The 7,217-nt window shown below is 38.9% G+C and overlaps 1 long non-coding RNA gene across 1 annotated transcript; it reads left to right on the forward strand.

Annotated features, from left to right (window-relative positions):
* The first annotated feature begins 4,406 nt into the window (after window positions 1–4,406).
* LOC126691267 (uncharacterized) lies at window positions 4,407–6,511 on the forward strand. Its single transcript, XR_007644793.1, has 2 exons — window positions 4,407–5,625; window positions 5,746–6,511. It is a non-coding gene; the product is annotated as an uncharacterized LOC126691267 (long non-coding RNA).
* The last annotated feature ends 706 nt before the right edge of the window (window positions 6,512–7,217 follow it).

Genomic DNA, 7,217 nt, shown 5'->3' on the forward strand with positions numbered 1-7,217 from the left:
CACGAAGGGTAAATATATTTTATCTTTGAACAGATCAGGGACTGCATGCCCATCATTTTCCTTGTCTCTAATTAATTAATTATTTAAGACAATCATGATGACCTCTCTCATAAATGTTAAAAATTATCAATTAAGCAAGAATTCTCAAGTCACAGCAATCAAGTTCTCTTTTTTCTGCTACCTTGAGGAGAGAGAGTATTCAAAATTTTTAAACCAATGCCCATCAAGTGAGTCTAAGAGAACAAGTTGAAAGTTGAAACCGGCTAGAAAATTCCCAAGGAAGCCTATAGTATAAGCCCCCTTTCACAATTACTAAGTGATTTGAAAACCAAGGTTCTAAAGAAATCTTTGCAAGCTCTTTCTTGAACTATTGAATGTGTTTTCTTGTAGCATACCTTGAATTCATATTAATTCTTTTCCTTATTGCATGGATATCAAATATTCATTAATATTTAAAGATTGAAATTATTTTGGGATATCTTAAACAAATAGTCGGACTAGTCATTCATTATAAGTAGTAAGCGGGACCAACAGGCTAAGTCCACTTAGAATAGTGGATTTAGGTCAGATGGCCCAATACAATTAATTTGTTAGAAAATGGATTTCCGAGGTCAACTTTATTTCAAGTATGGTTTGGCTTTTAAATTAATGGAGAAAAAGTTAAGTGATTCTTAAAAATGGAACGAAATTTGGGATTAACACTTCCTCTTGTTAGGTCGAGGTGCTAATGTTCATAAATTGTGAAAGTTCAAAAACGTGTACAAAACACCTTTGAACGTTTAGACCCCCAAATTACAACTTAACCAATACAAGCAATATGTCAAACAACTAGTGTGCGGAAACTTAACACATGCTATAATACGAAATTGGTTAAAGACTATCTAAGCCATAACAAAATAAAACCACAGCAGATAATAAAAAGGCAAAGATAGAGAGGAAGGAAGATGCAAACACAAAGACCACACGCGATGTGTTATCGAAGAGGAAACCGAAGTCCTCGGCGAAAAACCCTCTGCCGCCCTCCAAGCGGTAAACAATCCACTAGAAAATACAGTTGGGATACAAGGACAGCAATAGACCCTCCAAGCCTAATCTACCCAGTGCACCTAAGCCCTCCAAGCTTCTTGCTCCAACGAGGTTGCGCCGAATCTTTTTCTTTTCTAGCTTCCCGGATTCCGCTACTAGACCGTAGCATCAACCAATGAAGATTGGTTCCTTCCTAACTGCTTCCCAGAAATCCAAACAACTGTCTCACAGTGATGATGATGGTGAGAACCAGGTTTGGTATAATGCCTCTCAAGGATTTGACAATGGAGAGGAAGAGTCATTCCAATGACTATTCTCAAGAAATCTTACTTTTGAGTGTTTTAGGTGTTTTTGGAAAGTATTTTGTTTGAAAAATCTGAAAATTTCAAAAATCCTGTTTTGCCCTGTTTTGGCGGCTCAGTCGCGGGTATGTCAAGTCGCGAGCCTCAGTCGCATCTTCGCTGGTCATTTTTGGCGACTTGTTCGCGAGTGGAAGGTCCAATCGCGAGGTTCACTCAGAGATTTTCGCGGCTCAGCTCACGACTCACTCGCGGGTAGACCTTCCAGTCGCGAAAAACACTTAGAAAATTTTTTCAAATTTTTGTTCTTGAGTGCTTTGGCGGCTTGAGCTGGCGACTGTGTGGCGACTTAATCAAGTCGCGAAAAACGCGTGTTTGGGAGAAACAGGAGTAGTTTTTAAACCTCTTTTCAGTTTTCCCTCGAACTTTTGTGACTGTTCATCTTCTCTCTCAACTATCTTCCTTTCAAACACTTCGTGAATCCATTTTCAAACCTCATTGGTGCTTCATTTCTTATCCAAATCATCAAGAAAAGGTATGGGTTTTGCTTTCTCAATCTCATTTTCCTTGCTCCTGCATATTTTTGTTACCGTTTGGACTAATATTGTGTTCGAAATACTTCTCTCTTTATGTAATGGGTATGGCGTGTCTTGTTTGATATTGTTCTCACCTGTTTTCATGCTGAGCGGTCACAATGTGTTTTTCATTGTTCTAATATTTGCCTATTATTGAGTCTGAAAATCTTTTCTTAAATGGGTTTGGTGTCTATTTGACTTACTCATTTCACTTGCTTAAGTATTGATGTTGGTGTTCAGTATTGGTTACTGAGTTGTTATGATAACATAATGTATGTCTCTCAACCATGTGCTCTAATGTGGATGATTGGTTTCTTCATGTTGAAATTTTTTTTCCCCTTGTTCATATCTCTGGTGGAGTGATTTATGTTATCTGCTCTAAATGTTCGAATGCTGCATCGGTTTGCATATCATGGTCATGATAACCTGTCTCATTGACAGTTTTGTCAGTTGTGTTGTCTATCTATGTCTTGGTGCACTATCACCTTTTTGCTGCACCTGTTATTTTGTGCTTCTTTGTATTGTTGGAAGTTTGGTTGGGTCTGCACTATCTTCAGTTTGTGTTTATATATTGAAATTTTGTTTACACTGAATCTTGTTGACAATTATCTTGTGTGGTATTGTTGTTTGGTTCTTTGCTGTGGGCCTGTTCTCTTGCAGATGTCTCGTCGATCTTCCAGGGGTAAAGACATTGTTGCTGACGAACCAGCAACACCAGTTGCTAAAAGGACTCGACTATCATCTCAGGCATCTCAAGATCCCAATGAGGATAGGTTCAGACTTCCGCTTAACTCACACGTCTACTCAAACGTGTTTGACAAGTCAACCACTATAGTGGAACGGGTGGTAGAGTTCAACACCTTAGGGACCACTTTCATCCCTCGAATCTTTGAGAAACGAGATTGGGCAAACTTGTTCGGGAACTTTGATGATCCAATGGATGAGCTGGTCAAAGAATGCTTCTCCAATGCAACTGATCTTGGACCTGAACTCATTTTCTGGGTCAGAGGAACAGAGTTAAGTGTTACCCCAGACTCCATCGCAGATCTTCTCGGCATCACCAAACCTCAGAATGTGAATATAACTCCTTACGATGAACGAAATCCAGAAGTTGGAGAAATTTTACAAATCCTAATATACGATCATGAAGTATCCAGTGCAGGAACATCCATCAGCACCGCAAAGTTTGCACCTGAGCTGACCACACTGAAGTTGATCATGTTCACCAATCTCTACCCACTGTCCAACACTACATTCATCAATCTTGGGAGAGCTCTATTTCTTTGTGACCTTATTACAGGAGCCCCCATTGATATATGTGCTCACATCTACTACACCTTGAGGAAGACCGCGTGTCGATCTGCAGCTCGAGGAGTTATTCCATTTTGCAGTCTCATCATGAAGCTCATTCTTCGTGAAGGCATTATTCCTCCTGCAGATGGAAAAATGTTGACTCGTCAACGTCCCATTTCCTTGCTCACTCTTCAAGCTAGCAGAAGTCACTCCTCTAAATCACCAAGGAGTGCTCACATCTCTCCGGTTACTCCATCTGCCCCTGACTCAGAGACACCTGCACATACCACATCTACATCACGTGCTGTTCCTGAAGCTTCACCGGCTAGTATTCCGCAAGCACAGACTGCTTCTCATACTGATAGAGTCGGCAGTGTACTTGAGCATATTCAGAAACGCGTTGATGAGCTTGTGGCACTTCTCTACTCCACAAACAACCATGTCCAAATGCGTCTCGAGACTATGGAGAATCAGCTAGATGATATTCAACGAAAGTTGGACGAGAGCCTTTAGCTATTCGTGACAAAAAGGGGGAGAGCATTCAGTAAGGGGGAGAAAAGTTCAAAGGGAAGTGTGCATAGTGATAGGGGGAGTACACACATACTTTTGTCACGAATGAAGAGGAAGAGTCATTCTTCAATTTAAAGAATAGTCATTCCAATGTAATAACTAATCTGTGTAATAAAAATGCAACCAAATGACCGAATTGCTATTACACATGAATAACTATTCAATTACAAAAGCTATTACAGCATACCAAATGTACCCTAAATACTTGTAAAATTGATTTAAAGATAATTATGGGGTTTCTTTGAAAACTTTGTTATCCACTTATCCTCTGGACATAATTCTAATCTAAGCTTGATTTACTTAGTATGAGTAAAATTGATTTACTTTTAAAGATACAGAGTAGTAGATAGTAGCAAGATATAGAATTTTAATCAATTTTATTAAAATTTGATTTAAAAATAAAGATTGAAATCCAAAATAATTTTGAAAATTTCTTGGCAGTTGGTGCCAATATTAGATTTTTTTTTTGTCTTAAATAATTTTTTTGATAAATTTGTCTAAGGGTAATTTAGGAAATTTTTAACTTTTTTTTAAAGTGATAAGGCAGTTAGTGATGTTTCCCTAAATATTTGAGTTTTTCTAACTAGGCCAAACAATTTGGGATGAAGAGAGTATTAATTTAGGACTAGGGTACCTTCAGTTAGATTCATCTCTTCCCTTCCTGAAACCAACAAAGGCATGGATGAGAATTTTTTTATTATTATCTTGGGTGACTAGCATGATGGGTTGCATTGTCCTACGTGGGACGGGGAGCCAGGTGGGATGATCATAGGCCTGAACAAGTTATTTATCTTAGTCTATAGAAAATCACTTTCTTCACTTCCCACTTTCTTTACATTTATTTTTTTAGCTGTAATATATATATATATATATATATATATCTCTTTTTTCTTTTTCTTTTTTCTTTTTTAATAAAGTTGTCTAACCTCCAACTCTTCCTTTCTCTAATCTGCTGCAAATAAAGATTTCACTGCTCCCAACCTCAATTAGGTGAACCGTGAGGATCTTAACAAGATCTTGAAGTCTGAGATCTTCCTCCATAAGAAAAGTCAGCTTTGTGCCGCCCACATCATCCTAGGGTATACCCCTATCACAACACGCTTTCAGTATCCTAAGCACATGATCAAAGCCAAGGAACCTCGCTTAGCAAGCATCGACATAGCTATCCCTGGATTTCTTACCAGTCCTCCTCCCAAAGGAACTCAAGACGTTGAATTAACCACTCAATAGGTCGCCTACTTTTTTCAGGCCAAGGAGGAAGTCATACCTTCCGACGAGGAACCAGAAAGACAAGTACGAGCACCTATCTACATTGATCTTGGGGAGGATTTTGAAGTTTTTAATCAGCTCAATCTAGCCAAGCACTTTTAGTCTAGCTTTAGACCTTAAGTTACAGCTCAAATTAGTGCTAACCAAGAAGTCTCTGACATACCCGAAGGGATGGTAATCCAAAAGAGCATGCCTAAACTTCTGGCCTTGCTAGAGACCCATGTCGGGGGAGATTCGCCGCAATACTTGTGGACTCGAGACCTCCTACCCCTCTTTCGGACCTTTCCTTTTAAGCCCGTAGAGCAAGAGCATCCAAAAAAGCCGAAGGTTACTAAAGCCTAGTAGAAGAAAGGTTCCACTATGGGAACTAGTTTTGGTGCTGCAACAAACTGGAGCTCCAAGATCTTTGCTTGGAGCCCTTTGTTGGAGCCCCTTTCCCTTCTAACTCTTCTATCAAAAAATTTTAGCAAGGGAGAGCTGGATATATGGTCGACTCTGTTTAGCAGGCTCTTCTCCTCTCTTGAGAAATGAAGGAGTTTCGGAATTTGAAGATGCATGAGGTGTTCCTTACTTTGAAGAGAGATTTGGCTATGGTAAGTTTCTATGTCCAAGCCCCAAATTCGTGCTCCTTTCTTTTTGCCTTTTCTACTTTAATGTACTCTCTTTTTCTTCCCCTCCCCCCCCCCCCCTTTTTTGGTTATACGTATATGTAGGCAATTCAAGCTTCCTACGTTGTAGAAGAGTGGGTGGACCATGCCCTTTACAAATTCAAGGAGGAGGAGTCACACTGTATTGCTGCCACCAAGGCTTAAGCCGAAGCAGAGAAGAAATACAAAGAGTCTCTCTTTAGATTGGCTGAGGTCAAGAGAGGAAGAAAAAGTGCCGAAGCTGCTCTGGGGGTTATTGAACGATAGGCTAAGGAACAATGTATTCAGCTTCAATCAGCAGAGGAGGAGCTAGCCCTTGCCCAAAAAAAATTGAACTCTAATGAAAAGAATTGGAGGGGAAAGAGGCTGAATTGTCCAAGGCAGAACAAACTGCTTATGAACTGGGCCAAAAGGAAACCTCGGCCAACCTTACCCTCCAAATAAGAGACTTGGGTAGAGAGTTTTGCCTCCAAGTTTGGATTGGAGCTCTCAATGCAGATGGGCTAGACTCGTCTTCGGATCTCAAAGATCCATCCAAGATTGTCTACCCTTCTACTTTCAAGGACGAAGCCAGCTCGTCCACTTTGGCATCAGGCCAAGCTGAACTAGCTTCTCAACCTCCTCCTGAGAAGGAGGGCAATTACAAAGTGCCACTGGAAAAATGGGACAAGGCTAGAGAGCAAAAAAAGAAAAACTCCACAAGATAGGCCTTGTTAGATCTATTGTAGTAGGGGCACCCAATTTATATTTTAACTTAGATAGCAGGCTTTTCGACCTTCTTTTTCTGTAATGCTAGTTCCATAATTAATGAATGATTAGAAATTCACTTTTATCTAATTGGTACTTGCTTGTATTTGCATCTTGTCCTTTGTCTTCTTCTTCTTCTTCTTCTTCTTCTTCTTCTTTTCTTCTTTTTTTTTTTTTTTTTTTTTTTTTTTTTTTTTTTTTTTTTTTTTTTTTTTTTTTTTTTAACACTTAACTCATTTTAAGTGTTAATATATCCGAGTCATGTGACTTAAGGAGTTGAACATAGCCGAGGTTCTATTTAACACTTAGCCATTTTATCTCTTTTTGTAAGAGTTAATTTACCCAAAGCATGTGACCTGAGGAGTCGAAAATGATTGAGGTTCTATTTAACACTTAGCCATTTCATTTCTTTTCATAAGAGTTAATTTACCCAAGGCATGTGACTCGAGGAGTCGAACATGGCCGAGGTTCTATTTAACACTTAACCGTTTTATTTCTTTTTGTAAGAGTTAATTTGCCCAAGGCATGTGACTCGAGGAGTCGAACATGACCGAGGTTTTGTTTAACACTTAGTTATTTTATTTCTTTTTGTAAGAGTTAATTTACCCAAGGCATGTGACCTGAGAAGTAGAAAATGGCTGAGATTTCTTTTAACACTTAACCATTTTGAGATGAATAGTGCAAAGATGATGGTAAAAGTAAAGCTTTAAGATCAAAGAGAGAGAAATTAAATAACTTCAATATCATTCATTAAAAATAATATCTTTGTAAGTTATTTACATTCCAAACGA

This window comes from Quercus robur, chromosome 1 (assembly GCF_932294415.1).
Source record: "Quercus robur chromosome 1, dhQueRobu3.1, whole genome shotgun sequence".
NCBI classification, from domain to species: Eukaryota; Viridiplantae; Streptophyta; class Magnoliopsida; order Fagales; family Fagaceae; genus Quercus; species Quercus robur.